Source organism: Chiloscyllium plagiosum, unplaced genomic scaffold, assembly GCF_037043375.1.
Source record: "Chiloscyllium plagiosum isolate Xiang-an unplaced genomic scaffold, Cpla_swu_hap1 HiC_scaffold_48, whole genome shotgun sequence".
NCBI classification, from domain to species: Eukaryota; Metazoa; Chordata; class Chondrichthyes; order Orectolobiformes; family Hemiscylliidae; genus Chiloscyllium; species Chiloscyllium plagiosum.
This window is the reverse complement of record NW_028270186.1, coordinates 4562539-4583201: the sequence shown is the minus strand read 5'-3', so window position 1 is coordinate 4583201 and position 20663 is coordinate 4562539. Positions and strand designations below refer to the sequence as shown.

General features: G+C 41.5%; 1 protein-coding gene and 1 long non-coding RNA gene across 4 annotated transcripts in view; both read right to left on the bottom strand.

Annotated features, from left to right (window-relative positions):
- rhobtb2a (Rho related BTB domain containing 2a) overlaps positions 1 to 3583 on the bottom strand; it is a 61793-nt gene extending 58210 nt beyond the window's left edge. Inside the window, exon 1 of one of the 3 annotated variants that reach the window (XM_043681216.2) lies at positions 3118 to 3583. The gene's annotated coding sequence lies outside the window, so the exon portion shown is untranslated. Of the gene's footprint in view, positions 1 to 3043 lie in introns of all 3 variants that reach the window. The other 2 variants (XM_043681213.2, XM_043681212.2) reach the window with 2 other exon arrangements.
- Positions 1 to 20663, bottom strand: part of LOC148135688 (uncharacterized) — a 246480-nt gene that overhangs the window by 87098 nt on the left and 138719 nt on the right. The gene's annotated exons all lie outside the window — the stretch shown is intronic.

The window sequence follows — 20663 nt, the reverse complement described above, 5'->3', positions numbered from 1 at the left end:
TTGAAAGGTTAAAACATCTGCACCAGCATTATAAGGATGGAGACTAAGGAAAGACCATTCACCCCCTTGAAAAAGCATCTTTGAATTGGAAACATTGACTGTTTCTCTCTCCACTGATGCTGCCAAACCTGCTGAGTTTCTCCAGCATGGCTGTTTTTATTTCATACCCCCCCCAGCTCATTCTATCATTCAATTAGATCACGGCTGATCTGCATCTAAGCTGTAGTTGCTTAATTAGGTTACATAAGCCGAAATTTCAGTGCCTCATATGCAAGTCAAATGATGTCATTTCAAATGTTACTATGCATTTGAACTTGTGTACAAAACCTAATCTGCAAGGTTTACTAATTTGGTAAATTTTACAATGGATGTTTTGTGCTCTAGCATGTGAATAATTATGTGTTGAGTCATTTACTAAAACTATTCTGACTAATGTCTAAAATCTACAAACAGTAATAAAGAAACCAAATCACGTCAACTGTTTTGTTTTCTGTCTGGGTCTTGCAATTTTTACAATGGAAATATTTACTCACTTAGACATAGCTTTCAAAGTTCAAATCCACATTAATAAGATATTCAATTACAAATACCCTGTGGATATAATAAAGCATGGAATTAAGTCAGGATGGAGGAGACGATGGTTCCGAGGCTAATGCTGTTAGATGAGGGTTTCACACCATCATAACAGTTGGTTGAATGTAAATTAATTTAACAAATTTGGAAATTAAAGTTTATCTATTTCCTTTGAGAAAGGAAATCTGTCATCTATACCTGGACTGGTCTGCACATGACTTCAAAGGCACAGCCATCTAACTGATGCTTAAATGCCCATTGAAATGGTCAAGCAGGTTATTCACTTGAAGAACACTTAGGGATGGGCAACAGATGCTGGTCAGTGACATCCAAATCTCACTGAAGAATAAAACAAAGTCATTATGACCCTTATCGACATTGATTACACTTACCCAGTTTTGCAATAAGGTATAGAGCCATAGAGATGTACAGCACGGAAACAGACCCTCCGGTCCAACTTGTCCACGCTGACCAGATATCCCAACCTAATCTGACCAGCACCCGGTCCATATCCCTCCAAACCCTTCCTATTCTTATTCCCATCCAAATGCCTCTTAAATGGTGCAATTGTACCAGCGTCCACCACATCCTCTGGCATCTCATTCCATAACATAGTGCCCTCTGTGGGAAAAAGTTGCCCCTTAGATCTCTCATATCTTTCCCCTCTGACCCTAAACCTATGCCCTCTAGTTCTGGACTCCCCCACCCCAGGGAAAAGACTTTGTCCATTTATCCGATCCATGCCCCTCATGATTTTATAAACCTCTGTAAGGTCACCCTGCAGCACCACATAGCAATCAGGACAGGAGAAGGGTAATAAGTGCCGACTGTTTATCGATGAGGTGGTGACTGATGGTGGTATCCTGACTTTGAATGCCCTTGCTTAACAGAATAAAAAAAACTCAACCTTAAATTTAAACTGATCAAATTGAATCTTCTGAGGCAGCTGGGAGGCCACTCAGAATGAAGAAAGGGCTCTCCTGACCCCTCTCGAAATATGATCAACAGCAGAAAATCTCTCTCTCTCTCTCTCTCTCTCTCTCTCTATTAACACCAGTAATTCCTTCCAAACTTCGAAACACAGAATCCTTACAGTGTGGAAGCCAGTCAGACTGTTGTTAGAGAATTCTGGATCATTTTTTAAGTTTGGGGAAACAGTCACAACTTCGAGAGGAATATTTTTGAGTTTCAGCTTTTACTTAAGTTTTAAGCAGACCTGAAGTCCTTGAGCTCAGATGGTTGTGGATACCAGTGCTTCTGAGAAGGAAAGAATATATAGTGAACTAGGTCATTTTGCAGCGCAGAATTAGTGTTAGTCCCAGACGAGAAGTACTGAGATAAGCTGAGGTGTATGACAGTTCCAGAAAGCAGTTACCTGCAGTTCCAGTCTAAAAGTTGAAGTTACAAGTGACTGAAATCTATCAAGATGCTATACACAGGGACTCTGGTGTGAGTATCATATGTGTGGTGCTTTGATTATAAGATTATAGAAATTAGGCCATCATGAACTAATCTCTCATGTGGCTAGATATACAGGTATGATCTCTGAACTGCTTAATTATCAAATTTTATTTTTCTGTAACGGGTAAAGGTCGCTACCTCAGGCCGTTCAGCTAACGTGCACTGTGGGGCTGGAGACTGTAAAATTGCACAGGCTGAGTGCCTAACAAGACACACTGTGTATCAAGAGCATCAAAAACATGCCGAAGTACCTCAAAGAAGCAAATGATGTACTGAGAAAAAAATACCCATTGCTCTTTCTGCAATATCCAGTTTGAGCCTCCCCCCACCCCGGGCTGTATATCTGACATGGAGTGTTAGACGAGTGCTCTTATACGGAGTGTAACATGCTGTAAGGGGAGAAGTTTTCTTGCAAATTCTGTCATTTTCAAGTTGAGATGTTTTGTCATGTATTGTGACAAATTTTATGAATAAAGTATGTTGCGGTGGGGGGGGGGGGGGGGAAGAGAGAGAAAAGCTGGATTTCTCTTTTCCATACGTTGAAAAATAATTCAGAAGTATCTATTTCTAAAAAGCTGCATGAAATCCGACTGCCTCCACACCTGCAAAGTGGGGGCCTACAAGAAATGTTCAATTGCAGGAGGAAAACACTATGTTAAAAAGGTGTGAATCGGAATTATGAATCCCTGCCGCACGACTGATTAATAATCCAGCCCGAGAAGACTCGGGGGGGGACTTCGAACATGACATGATCGGCTCAGACAGGAGACCAGAAGCTCAACCACATGCAGTGCTTGTGTGGGTCAGGCTCCGGCCGAAGTGAGCGCGGCGCCGGACCCAGCCCTCAAACCGAGTGCGCGCTGCTCCTGGGGTCTGCACTCACTCGGAGAAAAGTCCACATCCCGAATCCTGTTACCAGGACAACCAGCTCAATTTAGCCACTAATGAGCGCGAATAGACTCTGAACACAGACAGACATTTCCCAAAATAGAAGCAGAAAGATACATACCTATAAATATATCAATATATGTTTATACACACAGACAGATATGTCCGGCAAAATGGTCATAATTCATCACGCACCGTGCAGAATGGAAAATCTTTCTTCAATAAGGAAGTAGGTTCCTCTCGGTTCGCCTTTTTTTTCAGTGAATCGCAGGCACCTTCGTCATCGTATCCATTTGAATAGTGTATCAATTAAGAATAAATAATTCGACATTGTCGCAAGGGGAATGACTTCACGCTATGAACGAAGACAAGAGAATCGCGCCACAAGCCGAAATCCCTGAAGAAATCATCTTTCCGCAGAAATTACAGCGCCCTGCGCCTGACTCCTGAATGTGGGAGAGAGAAGATGGAGTTGCGGGGAGGGGGTGGCAATTGGAGAGGTGGCAACAAGGGCTGCAGATCTATGCGTGAAGTCAGATTGTTTTCCTGCCCATCGGCCGAAACAGGCTCACGCTGCAGTTATTACTTCATTCACAAAAAAAAACACAAAGAGCAGAGACTCTGCAGTGGAGAGCGAGGTCTCAGAGAAACTGCGCCCACCTCCTTTTCCCATCTCGATTGGCGCAGACTGGTGCATCCCCCGCCCACTGGTCTGGCACAAGGATTTGGGGTGTTACCCACACGTCGATTGGCTGAGCGTCACGGCCATGATCTGATATTCGAGTGCACCGGAAGAGTAAGACCCCCACCCCCACCTTGTCCCAATGCCGCTCCTCCTGCGAACAGCAGCTTACCCAACACCCATGTCCAGAGTACAAACAGGAGCAAAGCTCACACCTTCCCGAAAAGGGCAATTTAACTGGTGCACGGGATTACAGTTTTGAGAACACTTGCTCTATCTATGTGTGCGGAAAAAAAATAAAGATAGGGTCTATTTGTATTTTGAAATGTGTGAAAATATTGTACTGGAGCAACTCAGCAGTAACTGTGCAGGGAGAAGCAAAAATGAACGCTTCCAGACCGGGTTTGTTTTGTCTTATTTTCCCCGGGCGTCTGAAAACATTACAATATTTCCCTTTTTGATGAAAAGCAGATACGTTTGATGCGAACATCGCGAGGAACAATAAAGCCCGAGTTGAACAAGCTGGATTTATGTTGCGGGCACAAAGTCAAACTTTGACAGAACTTTGACCCAAATTTTATGCCACGCCCCACCCCCAACAGCAGATGCCTGGCTGGAAAAATCAACTTTGTTTCCCGTCCTCCTGCGTAACTTACATGACCCATCTCAACCCCACTGAGATGGGATACTCATTGAAGGGATGTTTCAACATGAACACTCATCGTGATAAACTGAGCAGCGCATTGGAAATCCCGAACACTAAGGACAATGTACAAACATGTACTTCTCTGTGTCTTTGATCATTCAATTCCATTGACTGGGAGATAAATGTGCTTTCTTCAAAAACACACAGATATTTCGTAAAAGGCAACACGAAAGATTAAACAGCATCTGAGTTCTGAAAGAAGTCATACCGGACGCGTAACGTTAACTCTGTTTCTCTCGCCACAAATGCTTCCAGACCTACTGAGTTTCTCCAGCATTCACTGTGTTTGCTTCAGATTTCCAGCATCCGCAATATTTTGCTTTTATTCAATCCGATTCGATGGCTGACTTGTGAACATCAATGAACATGAGACGATGGAATTCTGGGCTCATGTCCTTATCCAAGATTTGCACCTGAAACAAAGAGATATTGCTGGAAAACTCAGCCGGTCTGGCAACATCTGTGGACAGAAAACAGAGATAAGGTTGCGAGTGCGACTTCTTCAGAAGGCCATTTCTAAGGAAGGGTCGAGGGGACGCGAAACGTGAACCGTTTCTATCTCTCTACAGAATTTGCCAGACCGGCTGAGTTTTTCCAGCAATTCCTGATCCAAGAGTGTAACAATAACTTGCTTATAGACAGTGCCTTTAGTGTAGTTAAACGGGAATACTATTAAACAGAATGTGATAAAGAGCCAAAGGGGAGACATTAGAATCCGTGGGCAAATGTTTCCTCTAAGGGATAGCTTTAAGGAGGTAAGAGAGCCAATCTTCGTGAGAGAATAGCAAAGCGACCACCAATGATGTAAATCATTCATATACAACAGACGAAAATTCGGGCCGAGATGTGGAGAAACGCAGGACGGGAGATGGTGGCAGAGATAGGGAAAGGTGTAGGGGCTGGAAGAAGTTACAGATATCGGGATGGGTTTGTAAAGCTTTCAAAGATACGGAGAAGTGGAATAGTTGGGGAAGTTACAGATATAAGGAGCTTTGCAGAGGCTGGAAGTGGCCACCAGGAATGTTTTTTCAGAAGTAGCAGCATTATGTGTCTAGCTCAATGTGACCATTTCAACGATTCTCTACATCCTTTATTCCAGAAATAGATTTGCATTTATTTAGCACCTTTCAGAATGTTTGTATGTTTCAAGTTGTTTGATAGTCAATTAAGTATTTTTGAAGAGGTGTCACTGTTATGATGAAGGAAACGCAGCAATTTGTACACAAGGCTTCAGCAAATAGCAATGTAATTTTAACCAGAAACTCATTCTTCCGTCAGCATGGAAGTGTTTCAGGTGATCCCAGTTAAGATGGCGTCTGATAGCTTTTTACCCTTAGGTCACATCTTATGATGTCATGACCATGTCTCTTGACACAATTCCAGTGACAAAGTCAAAAAGTGTGGTGCTGGAAAAGCACAGCCGGTCAGGCAGCATCAGAGGAGCAGAAGGATCGACGTTTCGGGGATAAGCTCCTTAATCAGGAATGAGCCTAATTCCTGATGAAGGGTTTCTGCCTGAAACATCGACTCACCTGCTCCTCTGATGCTGCCTGACCGGCTGTGCTTTTCCAGCACCACACTTTTTGATTCTGATCGCCAGCATCTGCAGTCCTCGCTTTGTCCTCACAATTATAGTGACACAGTTTGATAAAACTAAGTACCAAGCCAGGCAACGCCACAAGAAAGTTTAGCATCAACCGTTGTTTTAGGATCGGACTTGCATGTTCGTAAAACAGATTGGTAAGGCCAACAAGTTCCCGGTCCAAAAAAGGCAGGGCTGGTTTTGGGACATTTATGAATCTCCTCAGTTACACCGGGGTCTATTTTATACCTTGCTACTTATCTCTAGCGATAGTAAGAACTGCAGATGCTGCAAAGACAGAGTCGATAATATGTGGGGCTGGAAAGTCACAGCGGGTCAGACAGCAAGGGAAGTCGATGTTTTGGGTCGGAATTCTTCATTCAGATTGATGAAGGGTCCCGACTCGAAACGTCGACTTTCCTGCTCCTCCCCTTGCTGTCTGACCTGCCGTGACTTTCCAGCTCCACATTCTACCGACACTGTTTCCACAAAAGCTATCCAATCTTTCTTGCCAGTGAAATACTTACTGATTTCAGTCGGTCTGATTTTTAAGTCTACTTTAAATAAGAGAGAGAGAGACACATGGGCAAGGAAGAAATGCTGGCACAGGGTATCAGGTGAATTTGATTATCTTACAATATAGATTGAGATTTAAAAGAGAAAAACAAGTCACAAGAAAAGGGAAACGTCCAAGTATTGGAAGAATTAAACAACAGGAAACAAAATGTTTGCATTTATCTACCCTGTCACAATCTCTCAAAGCATTTCGCAACTAATGAAGTGCTTTTTGTAGTACAACTACCATTATCTTGAGGGGAATACAGGGTTCAAATTGCGCACAGCAAGATACAAACCCAGTAATACAAAAACGGTTTTTCCTGTTGTGATGCCGAGAGATATAAATATCACCCAGATGCCAAGAGAACAAGACGCCAAGGGAACTGCTCATCTTTCAGCAGTTCATAATAAGTTTGCTTACACTCATCTGACAAGGCAAATGAGTCTTGGTTGAAGACTTTATCTGAATGATTGCCCTTTAAGTGTCAGTTTTGACTCTGTTCTCAAGTCTCTGGAATTGTGCTTGAACATAATGTCGCTCTGACATCGTGGCATGAGTGTGACCACTGAATTGAGGTTCACATCTGAATGAAATAGAATCAGAGTATCATGCTGCATTTGTGTCTTATTCAGGTCAAGTGGTTCTGGATCAGGTCCTGGGTTCATCTGACCAGTCCTGTGACAGTGATTCATGTGCTAAGCAGACCAAACTTGACATCTTTTTTCACAGTGATTACAGTTTTTCTGGGACAGAAAGTGGTTGTTCCATGTCAATGACATAATGCTACTGTTGTGAAAGAAAAATTCTAGGTCTGTGATTTAGCAATGGATACGTTTTGAAAATGGTAAAATGTATATTACACATAATTTTTGGTCATCATGGACCAGTTAGGGCCGAAGGGCCTGTCTCCTTGCTGGAGGACTCTTTTTACCAATACATACTTTGGAAAGATAACAGCATATGTAACAATTCAGTTGTCAATGATGTTCTAAGAGAACTAATTCGTCAAGAAGTGTCTTGGTCAGATGTTTGCAAGTGGAGCTTTTTGCTGAGGGTGATGAGAACATGACTGAGTATCTGGAATAAAATAGTGGAAGACATGGATTATGATTTGTAGACCAAAGATCCAATTTAGAGACTGTCAGTTAAATCCAAGGGAAGAGGGACAGAGTGAAGCTGTTGTGATTTCAGGCAAAGAGGTACGCTTCCTGAAATGGATGTGGTCAGTGACAAGAAAGGAGGCATCAGGAATTAGTCCAGTAAGATGACAGTGAAGATTGTGGAAACGATGCAGAAAAAGACTGAACAGAATGAATTGATATGGTCGTCCACTTCAGAAAGGGACTGAAATATGTGATGGAGATGGGATTGCCAGGACATCGGAAAAGAGAACAACTGAAGATCACATTTAAAAAATGGTGGCTAAGGAGTTAAATGCAACATGATCGGAAGGGGAATGGGTCACTGATAGGAGAAGATGGAGTAGGGTAATCAAACAGCATTGTGATGATCCTCAGTAAAATGGGAGAAGTTGAAGAATAAAGTGAGATTTAAAGAATTCTTCTCACATTTCTCGCATTTTGAAGTCTTAAAATAGAAAGTGGTGGAAAATAAACCCTAACTTAAGAAGTGAATGTCCATGGTACATTTTTCTCCGTTTGATGAGTTAGGAGGTAGTTTGGATATTTCTGGGACAGTCAGTCTGACCAGCTGTGCTACTGCTGGACCTCGATTACATATCACTTTTTAATAAAAACAAATGTGAAGTGATTGCCCATCTTACTTTCCTCTTTCAGATATGTTGCTGCAGGGCATAAGAACTACCTTGGAGTGTTCCCAAAATGGCTTGAAATCTCTGCTTACGCTACATATATTGAAGATCACCTTCTCATACATGTTAAATTCAACAGAACAGATGCGAGGAACAGAAATAATCGCAGTCATAACTTATTTGATTGGATTATGACTGTCAAATAACGATCCTGTTGTTGGGACGATATGAAAGTGGCGTCTAGAGGTTCACGTGGAATATTAATACCGACAATGATCTGTTGGGAAAAATTGTCTGTTTCAGGGGTTGTAGATTCCGTTGAATTTACAATCCATGATCAGAACAAAGAATGAGTCTTTAATTAGTACCATCTGCAGGTTTAAAGCAGGGCAATCTTGGGAAATGCAAACTCTGAACTGAGAAACGTTGCCGCTTTAAGCGTGTTAACTCTTTTTAATTCAATGACAGAGGGGTCACTTGGAATTGAACCAAGTTTCCACTTTGTTGCTCAGCTGGCGGGAACAGTGATTTCAAGAGCCTGAACTGAGCCCAGGTTTAATGGGAGAGCACTCACTTATCCTAAAGTGGTCAATTAGAAGCCTTCATCTGACGCTGAGTTCGCCTCAAATTCCTCTTGTCGTGCAGTTGGTATTGCGCCGATCCTTGGACCAGGAGGCTCGGGTTCAAGTCCCACCTGCTCCAGATAATTGAAGGAGAAAGTGAGGTCTGCAGATAATTGAAGAAAACCGACAAGTTGGCTGATATTCTTCATGCTGCCCCTCACACGCTGACCTACCTAATCCACCTGTTGCCTGCCACCACTGTCTTGGCACCCCAAAATGAGCAAACTTCCTGAACAACATACCTCAGCAAACAACTTCAACTGAAGGAATGAGAATGTGTAGCCAATCTCCACCACTAGGACCGCAGTACAAACCAATCCTGCGGAGAGACTTCCAGAGGAGGAGACGCTTTCCACAGACCGAGTTGCTGACTAATCGCCTGAACATCAGCAAGTAATGAGGCCATTGCTTAGTTCGAGAGATTTGCACCGCTAAATAAATTTTAAAAATGCCTGAGGAAGGAAAAATGCTGATGAGCTGTTCATGACTCTCCCTCTGATAACATCTAGTGGCATGACATAGCAGCACATCCAAAAACACTAACAAAATTACACACAAGTTTCAGGCGAAGAAAAGCTTCGTGAAATTGCACATCAAATACATTTTAAAACACTACGTATTATTTGACTTCCATATTCTTGGTCCAAACACATATAAGTAATTATTCAATTCAATATTAATCACATAGTTCAGAAAAGATTTATTCTTTGTCTAGACTATGATTCCTCTTCGAATCTAAAACTTTCAAATTTAGAACATTCAAATGAAATCTGAGAATAACAGCAGACAAACAGTTAATTGGGTTGAAAAATACTTTCAGAATATAAATCAGAGCACGTGAGCACACGTCATTCACCGTTTGACCCCTGCAGAATACATTGCAGGTATATGCACAGTAACTCATGAGAAGGCAACTACTTACGGCATTGTCAATGCAACTTTAATAACCTGTACTGTCTGTCTGAGCAATAATATTTCTAGCTTCATTTTACCCCCCGAGAAAACGCATGATGTGTTAAAATGTAAAAGTAGCAGTACCATGTCCAAACTAAACTGATGTCAATGTAACTTGAAAATAATTAATAGATTATACTGTCTAAACAAATTATTTTGTTTTGCAATATCTCCCATTTCTTTGCACAGAATATTATTCAGCACCCAAGACTTCAGACATGTGATCTCCACCCAGTTCAATTTCTCAGGAGTTACTTTCCTGTATCTTGAACTGTCAATGGTAAATGCACAAAGAAGGAGTGGGAACAAAAGGGGCAATGCTCTGAAAGCTTGTGATTTCAAATAAACCAGTCTGACTGTAACCTGTTGTTGTCTGACATCCGACCTTGTCCACCCCAGCTCAGCACTGGCACCTTCACATCCCATACTTATTAGATTAGATTAGATTACAGTGTGGAAACAGGCCCTTCGGCCCAACAAGTCCACACCGACCCGCCGAAGCGAAACCCACCCATACCCCTACATTTACCCCTTACCTAACACTACGGGCAATTTAGTATGGCCAATTCACCTAACCCTGCACATCTTTGGATGGTGGGAGGAAACCGGAGCACCCGGAGGAAACCCACGCAGACACGGGGAGAACGTGCAAACTCCACACAGTCAGTCGCCTGAGTCGGGAATTGAACCCGGGTCTCTGGCGCTGCGAGGCAGCAGTGCTAACCACTGTGCCACCGTGCCGCAAAACAAAATAATTTGTTTAGACAGTATAATCTATTAATTATTTTCAAGTTACTTATATGGCTGGGTAGTTCAGTTTCTGCTTCACAAGGACATTCTCGGATAGTGGAGGATTCAGTGATGGTAATTTTATGTTACCAGGGCCAAGATTAGATTCTCTTTTGTTGGAAATGGTCTTTCTATGGCAAAACTGGCATAAAGTGTGGCATACGTGGCATAAATATTTATTGCCATATATCAGTCCAAGCTTGTATGTTGTCCAGGTCATGCTGCAGTTGAACACGGACTGCTTCAGTAAATCAGAAGTCGCAAATTGTGCTGAACATTACACAATCATCAGTGAACATCTTTGTTGTGCTGAGGACGCTACCCTGAGGAACTCTTGCAGAGATGTCCTTGAGCTGAAATGATGGATCTCCAACAACTATCAGCATCTTCATTTGTGTCAGGTACGTCTCCATCCAGTGAAGAGTTTTTTTTAACCCAATTTTCATTGAGTCAAATTCTATTCAGGCTCCTGCATGCCAAAATCTGTCAAATGTTGCGTTGATGTAAAGGTCTGTCACTCTCACCTCACTTCTGGAATATAACTTATGAATTCATTTTAGAACCAAAGCTCTAATGAGTTTTGGAGCTGAATGGCCTTGGCAGAACCCAAACTGAGCATCAATGAACAGGGTATTTGTGAAGCAAGTTCTGTTTGATTGCACTTTTGATGATCTCTTCCATCGTTTATTCCTGATCAGGAGTATGCTGATGGATTGGGATGGATTTGTTCAACTTGTGTGTACAGGACAAATGTGAGTTAATTTCCACTCTACCAGGTAAATAAATTAATGTTGTAGTTGTAATGCAAAAGCTGGGCGAGGGGCTCAACACCATAATTCTTCAGTATTATTGCTGGAATCTTGCCAGGGCCCATTATCTTAACAGAATTGAGTACCTCTAGCCATTTTTCGACCTAATGTGGAATGAAGACAGCCATCGACAATGCTGGGGATTTTTGGAACAGGCCAAAGTTGATCGTCCATTCGGCACTTCTGGCTGACTATTGTTGTGATTGCTTCAGCCTTACGTTTTGTGACATTTGTGGAGCCTTCTCCTCCAGTTGTATGTACAATTGTTATCAGTATTCATTACTGATACACCTGCCCCAGATAAATTGTTGAGAATGACTCCAAGTACATTTTCCCTTTCTGTTGATTCCCTCTGGTGCCAGACCAAGTCTGGCAGTTTTGTCAGTGGTGGTGCTGCTGAGTGACTCATGCTCACGGATATTGAGTCCCCCACCCAGTGTACATACTGCATATGTACCACCCTCAGTGAAGACATACTGATTGATCAGCTTATGGATTGGGAGAGGTAAGTGGTGATCAGCAGAAATTGTTCCACCACCTCTTCCAGTTCTTTGCAGCTGGGGGAACAGGACATATCCAGAAGTGGCTGAAATATTGTGTGCAATATACATTTCTGTGAATGTGACTGTGCCAGACTGTGTGATTAGCCTGTAGGGCAGCTCTCCTCCCAATGGCCCCCAATTAGTAAGGAGGATTTTGCAGGGTTGACAGGCCTGAGTTTGTCACCTCTGATGCTAAGGGCAGTGCCACATGGTCCATTCAGTCTCATTCACATTCCTGCCTCAGATTGGGGCCTTTGCAATGGCTAATAATGGCATTCACCGCAATTGCTGCTGCACTGGGAGGGCATCTCAATGGCCAGGCACCCTTCAAAATACTTAATTAGTACCTCAGCCATGTTTTCTGCCACCATGCCTAGATCCTCTTTTTGATCCCTATCACTAATCCATTTACAATTGATGATAGATGATTTTAAAATTAGATTTTGTGTTGTCTTCTAGTCTGTTCTCATCTCTCCCCCTCTTTCCCTTTTTTATTTCCTTATTTCCATATATTTTCATTTGGGAAGATGAACTGGGAAAATGGAAGTTTTGACACTGTTGTGTTGCAGATAACAAGCGAGGTTTTGTTTACAATTTGAAGGAAACTTGGAACTGTGTGATGTTCACTTGTTGGTCACACAGGTAATGTAACATTTTGATAAGAAGCTGGATTTGATTTTTTTGTGAGACAGATTGAGGTGCCTTTGGCTTAAAACCTGCCTAACAACAGCTTTAATAGTGAAGTTGCAGTTTGTCAAAGACTTGAGGTACATACCTCCTGAAAGCTTGCAAGTCAAGTCACATCTCTTTTTCTTTCTCCCACTGACTGGAAAAGTAACAACACTACAAAGAAGAAGAACTTTGAACTCAAGCTAAAATTCTAGGTCTATCAGAGTGTCTACCAGATTGAGGGCTGCTGCAGTCGACAACAATGTGATATCATCACCAGAAATGTGAGGAAGTTACTTCATTCCACCCTTGAGGTTTGGAGTCATGGACCACAGAATTTATTCCCTTTTGTCCGTTTTTTCGACCCATGATATTTCTGCAGAAATGGATGTCTTGTCTTCCCTATTTGTGAATGAATATGTGTGTGTTGGGATTTAAAGAGCATATTGTTTAAATTTTCATTTAGTAATTCATAATGCATTTTGTCACTTGCTAACAGACAAATTTGTCATAATAAACACATTTTTTCCTCTCATTTAACAATGAAATCTGATTGCAGTTCTTTTTTTCTATCTTTGATAATGGTCCAAGTCAGGCTAACTACCATCTTTTTATATTCAGTCTGGGTCTTACTTGTATTTTCAAATTGACAACTAGCATCCACAATGTTTATTGACCGCATCTTATTATTGCTTTGATTTTCTGGGGAGCTAACTTTCATTGCTTTACATTTTCCCCCAGAGCAATGTAGTTTGACACTAACCAAAGCAGTTCTTTTCTTGGCAGTCTTACCTGCCATCTCAATCCAAATTTGATCTCTTTCAGCTGCTACTGGCTCGACCTCTGCAAGTGGTTCTACTTCAATTGTGTAATTTTGCTCTCAATTGTTCCTTTTCCAGAATTAACCTGAATATTTGAAACTGTGAGGGCTGTTTCCTATATGTTCCCTGATTGATACTTGATTCATTTGACCAGATTTATTCCACAGAACCAGATTTAGTGAAGCCTCCTTTCAAATTGGACTGCAAACCTACTGATCAAGAAAATTCAATTGTATGTACTTTAGAAACTCTTCTCCCCTGAATGTCAATTACACAATTTCATTCCCAGTTTATAATAGGAGAATTGAAGTTCTCGGTTGTAACTCCTCTGGAACATTTGAATCTTTTTGTAGCTTTCTTCTGAGCTGTTAGCCTGTATAATACATCCAGTGGTGCAATGGCAGCTCTGGGCAAATACTCAGCAGCATTAATATATTTGGATTATTACAAAAATGTGAGAAAAGTTTGTCATTCTGGAGAGTCATATGTTGAAAACAACAACCTGCTGACCTCCATTCCAGGACTTCCATCATGAGCAAAGGTACCAAAGTGACTTGACAGCTGCTGGTACTTTTTTATTGGAATTTATTGGAACATGTGAAATACCAAGTCTAGGCTGGAGCTCGTCTAGAACCTGTTCTACATTCAATAACATTGTCCTATGGAACATCGTGGTTGGCTATCTATCTCAACTTCACTTACCCACTTATCCTTTCATTCCCCAAGTATTGAAAATTCTATCAATCTCATTCTTAAATTCTTTTTACAACTAAGCATTGACATTGAAGAGATTCAAACTCTATGCATGAAGAAATGTCTCATCTCAATCCTAAATGGTTGATGCCTTACCCTGAGACTATGACCTCGAGCTGTAGACTGATGAGTTGGGGGACCAGTCTCTCAGCACCTCCTTTGTGGTTTCCACATTTTAAAGTAAGCAACTCTCTCTCTACTCCATGGAGAAAAGACTCATTCCATTCAATCTTCACATTCCAATAATTAATTTAGTTTTCATTATTGAATTTGACAACTTAGTTCAACACATCTATGTTATGTCCTCAAAATGCCTCTTTCCATCTGTCTAAATATCAGTCAGTCAACATATTCTTCTATTTGTTTCTTCCATCTATACAAATCTGGCCACACCTTAAAAATGTCTATGTTGTTTACTTGAACTGTTCCACTTAAGCTCTCGATTCTCATCCCCCTCTCAGTATTTACGTTTCTCCTGAATTCCTCATTGAATACATCATCAACTAATATTAGTGACCCTCAGTTATGGAGGAGACCACAAGTGGAAACGTCTTCTCTCCTTCTACCTTGTCAAATCCATGTACCTTACACATTATGCTGAAAACATACTTTTCCTTTCACAAATTGTTTAATTCAATATCTCCTGAACTGCAGTGTAAAGCAAAGTACAACTGAGGTTTGGATTCTGAAACTTTGCAAGTAACTTTGTTTCCGTCTTCACACATGCTACCTGATGTGCTGATTATTTCCACGAGTTTTTGTTTTATCTATTAAACAGTGCAGTCTTCTGAACACATCACAAAATTTGAACTGTTCAATGACTGCTTTGTGAATAGCCTGGAGTTTTTAGCATCTTTGAATACTAAAGACCTGGTTGGATTGTTGATGCTTGCTCTGACATTTCATGTACTTAAATGTTCAGATAATGTACGGTTTCCTTTTTGTGTTTTATTGCCTTGTGAATTACTTTCCATCAGGAAATAAATATCTCTAACAGAAAATAGTCTATTGAATCACTGGAATAGCAGAATACAAGCCAAACCGATTCTGTACATGATAGAAAAATATCGGTGTTTTTAATGTCTGTGATTTTCATGCTTGTAATCTCTATATCAAAATGATGGTTGAAGAAAATTATGTGACCATGCACAGTGAGCCTACAGATGTTGTTTGATGACTCTGTGTTGGTCAATTTCAGCTTTTCTGTTGCTTTCTTGAAGAGATTCCAGACCAGACAGGCCTGAAGCATGAAGACAGCTGAATGACTTCACAATGATGTTCCACAATAAAGGCTTTCAGTCTCTGTTTCATGGAATCAATGTAGTCAGTAAGCTGTGTATGTGCAATGACACACACACATCATTCAGTCCACACCCAGTCTGTGATATTCATCAGGAAGTTGTCTGCACATAGTGTCCTCAAGACCCTTATGGAGAAGGAGAGGGTTAATCTTGTTGGGTTGTTCCCTGAGCAGCCTGTTAAAGTCATTTGGTCAAGCGCCTCATCGGCAGAACAATCCAACAAAATGTCACTTGAGAAGGGCACCACCTGTGAGATTGTTCATGTATGCCCAGACCCTCTGTGCCACTGCACACTCCCCTTGAAGTGCCTGCGGAAGGGGGAAGAGACAGTTACATATTTCCTTCTGGAATGCACCGGTGCAAAAGGAGCATGGAGAGAGACAGTGAATTTTGTCTAAGTACATCCTAAGTAGCTCCGTGATGCAGGACTGTGTACTCTATGTTTGTTCCTCAAAACACTCACCGAGACAAACATCAACTGTGCCTGGAGGACGATCAACTCAGTGAAAGACACGCTTTGGTCTGCCCAAAACTTGTTGGTCTTCCAGTGTATAAAGAGTTAACTTCGACCGAGTGTTGCTGACCAGCAGATTCCAAGATTCAGGACAATGTATTGAGGGATGCAATAAGCTTGGGGCAGCTGCTGCCAAGGCGCAGTGGGGGAAGATATATGTAAGTAGAGTGTTGGGTAATTAAGAAATTGCTTTGGGTTTGCTGGAATTATGGAAAAAGTCAAACTGCAATGTTTGTTTGTTCTCCATATGCAAAGACTGTGCAGAACTCGACTATTTTAGTAACTGTGTATGAATGTAAGATATTTTTATGAATAAAGTATTTTTGCAAGAAAAGAAAAAACGTGATATTGTTGCCTTGTAAATAGTTAGTGTTGTAAATAAATTAAAGAAGAACCTGATTATCTGTGGAGTATATTTGAGGGGTGGCACGGTGGTTAGCACTGCTGCCTCACAGTGCGAGAGAACTGGGTTCAATTCCCACCTCAGGCGACTGACTGTGTGGAGTTTGCACATTCTCCCTGTGTCTGCGTGGGTTTCCTCCGGGTGCTCAGGTTTCCTCCCACAGTCCAAAGATGTGCAGGTCAGGTGAATTGGCCATGGGAAATTGCTTGGAGTGTTAGGTGAAGGGGTAAATGTAGGGGAATGAGTCTGGGTCAGTTGTGCTTCGGCGGGTCAGTGTGGACTTGTTGGGCAGAAGGGCCTGTTTCCAGACTGTAAGTAATCTAATCGAAATTCACAAATTGCATCATCTTTTGCTTGAGGAATCATGTTTCTTCTCTGCCAACTCAGTCCACTCCACCACTTGCAGCTCTTTGAAGGAACGTTAACATAACTGGGGTCAATAGGATGTAAAATGGCCAGACAGGTAGTGGGATGGTTACTCTATCCTTCTCCGCATTACAATTGGCTTGAGATATAAGACACCTTCCCACATTGGCCATTGCCAGATGCACCTGGAGCAGGTACTATCACAAGTATGCTGGCATGCTTGCTAAATCATTTGTTGGTTTTGGGGTCAAGGTGAGGAATGCATATGACAAATCTGATTGAGTGGTCACTCAAAGACTTGAGCATTTTCAATGGCATTTGTGGAAAGTGACTTTCTCAGTGGAAACAGGCACTAGGACTTCATTTAGTGATCGTTGCCCACTACCCAGACTAAATATAAATATTAGTCTCTGTGTCACTGCATGTTTCCTTGTTACAATTGAGATGTGCAGTTTCATTGAGCTCACCTGTTTTAAGCGTCAACAAGGAAATGAACTAGAATTGTGTTGGCCTCTGGCAATGTGCTTCTGTCAGCTGAACTACAGTGATTGTCTAAGTGGTAGAGATTGTTGCTTGTGACCCATGCAATTCACTTCTCAGTCATAAAGGTTCTCTGCAGCTGTGAGCAGCTATGATGGAAGAGGTAATAAGATACCTCGATACTCCAGAGAAATTTGCAGCGCCAGGAGGGGAAAAAATAAACAAAGCAGAATCAGAAGGAGAAAGTTTATTTGAAATTGAGCTGCGAAAATCATAATAAACCTACTGCAGAAATGCTGCTGCACTGAGCATGAAAGACAGGAGGAATTACTGATTCTGTAAGATAAACAGATCAGCTTCCAGCATTAAATTCAACACTTGGGACCACCCCGAGCAAACATAATCATAACATGATTAAACTGTGAACTGGTTTCTCGATTTGCCAGCTAATGAATGGATTAGTGCTTGTGACTTCAGGAAAGAACAATGGAAATCAAATAAATCTTGAATATGAGTCATTCATTGGTTCCTTTCCAAAGGACTCCAAATATCGAATTGATGTTCCAGAATATCATCTTTTATTCTATAGTTCAAGTGAAGAATTGTCTAGAATGTTGAGTTCTGTTCGATTTTTTGAAAGGAGAAAAACACAAGTAGTTTACTGCGATTGCACAAGTTATGCGTGTACCAGTTCTGATTCCCACAGTTGCAGGCAATGCTCAGGAGTGAATAATCAAGGAGCTACCATTGCCACTAATTGAGGCACTTACTGTTTATACTCATTGAGATAACATCAGAGTGCAGCTTGACATCAATGGAAAAATGGGAAGGGATTTCAACGTGTATTACCTTGAGTTGCTTGGAATACAGAAAGACACAGCCCCTCATTTATATAGCTCCTCCAGTTCTGCAAATCTCCAAAATATAGTTTCTCCCCCATTTCTAGCATTTTGTACTGCCCTGCTTTGAATCGATGTACTACTGGTGAGCTTGCCTTTAGCTGGCTAAGCCCAAATCTCTGAAAATTCCTATCTAAACCTTTTGCATGTTTCTTAAAGAAGCACAGTTGCATTGTCTGAAACAAGAGGTTTCTTCTGAATTCCTCAGTCGATTTGTTCGTGACAATCTTATGACCCGCGTTTGAACTCACCCAAAAAAGGAAAAATCTTCAATACAATTATCTTCATTCATAACTTCAAAAATGTCTATTTGATTACGTCTCAGTTTTCTCTTTTCTATAGAACAGTCACAGGGACTAAGGCTGACAGACATTCATCCATCCAGAAGAATGGATGGAAATCTGGAATTCCTGATGGGAATTGAATGGTTCAATACGTTGTATGTTGTTGTTCCAACTTAGGTTGAGACCTGGGTTCAAACTAAGCCAAAAATAATTACATTAAAACCTTTCTCTGCTGCTGTGAGGGCTGTAAGTGAAATACACTTAACAAGTCTTGACAGGGTCCTGTATGGGTGCAATAGCACATAATTTAACTGTGTTTCGTAAAAAGACAAATGACTGATGTGAGTAACAGATCAGTCACAATGGTGCAATAGAAGAGTTTTCTGGAGTGTGCATGGCAAAGACTGTTGTCAGGGAAGGACATAGATCAACCGTGTGCAACCTCTTCATTCATAATGGATGCAAAAGCATTGATTTTCCACATCTTCATTAACACAGAATGACACAATCCCCACAACAAACATCTTCAAAGAAGCATAAGAGAAATGGAGTGCACAGGAGAAGACCATTTGGCCCAATGTGTCTGGGGCAGCTGTTGGAAAGGTCCATCCGATCAGTCTAACTCTCTTCTCCTTCTCCAGTGACCTGCAAATGTTTCCATCTCCACGATTTATATAGTACCATTTAAAAAAAAGATATTGTGGTGTCTCTATCTATCTCCCTTTTGTGTAGGGTAGTTCAGATCATAAAAAGAATGCAATGTTTGCACTTGGTTTTTCTGCTCAAATGGGAAAAGTGCATTGCAATGTTGAGCAGAGCCAAGCTGTGACATAATCATTTTCAAACCACAGAATGTGAATCTGATAACATTAGACTTTGAAATGGTGACAACTGACACAGGAATTGGGTTCACATTTTCCATCAGATTTTACTGGATATTTTGAACATGTGCTTGGTCCACATGGTACAATCATTGGTATAATCATCATCAGTTACAGAATGCAGTTATCCTTTGCCACTTGGCACTGCTTCTTCACGACCAGCCATAGAGAGAGATTTTTTTACCCTGACATAAATAGCTATTACAAGGAGGTATAATTTTTGGGTGATTAGCGGATGGTTAAGGGGAGATTTCTGAGGTAGGTTCGTTACATACAGAGTGGTGACTGAGTGGAATGCACTGTCAGCAGTGGCAGTAAAATTAGATGCATTAGGGATATTTAATATACTTCTGGATAGGCACATGGATGATAATAAAATGAAGGGTATGGAAGTTAGAGTCACAGAGATGTACATCACAGAAACAGACCCTTCGGTCCAACCCGTCCATGCCAACCAGATATCCCAACCCAATCTAGTCCCACCTGCCAGCACCTGGCTCATATCCCTCCAAACCCTTCCTATTCATATACCCATCCAAATGCCTTTTAAATGTTGCAATTGTACCAGCCTCCACCATTTCTTCTGGCATCTCATTCCATACACATAGCGCCCTCTGTGTGAAAAAGTTGCCCCTTAGATCTCTCATATCTTTCCCCTCTCACCCTAAACCTATGCGCTCTAGTTCTGGATTCCCCAACCCCAGGGAAAAGACTTTGTCTATTTACCCGATCCATACCCCTCATGATTTTATAAACCTCTATAAGGTCACCCCTCAGTCTCCGACGCTCCAAGGAAAACAGCCCCAGCCTGTTCAGCCTCTCCCAAGAGCTCAAATCCTCCAACCCTGGCAATCCTTGTAAATCTTTTCTGAACCCTTTCAAATTTCCCAACATCTTTCCGATAGTAAGGAGACCAAAATTGCACGCAGTATTCCAGCAGTGGCCTAACCAATGTCCTGTACAGTCGCAACATGACCTCCCAACTCCTGTACTCAATACTCTGACCAATAAAGAAAAGCATACAAAATGCCTTCTTCACTATCCTATCTACCTGCGACTCCACTTTCAAGGTGCTATGAACCTGCACCCCAAGGTCTCTTTGTTCAGCAACACTCCCCAGGACCTTACCATTAAGTGTATAAGTCCTACTAAGATTTGCTTTCCCAAAATGCAGCACCTTGCATTTATCTGAATTAAACTCTATCTGCCACTTTTGTTTTTGATCTTACAGTCGGATAAAAGATTGGCATGTCATAACAGCCGAAGGGTCTTGTTCTGTACTGTTCTGTGTTCTACGTGTCGTATGGTAAATTGGGTAATAAGCTCAGATCAGTGTAAAAGGATATGGCATTC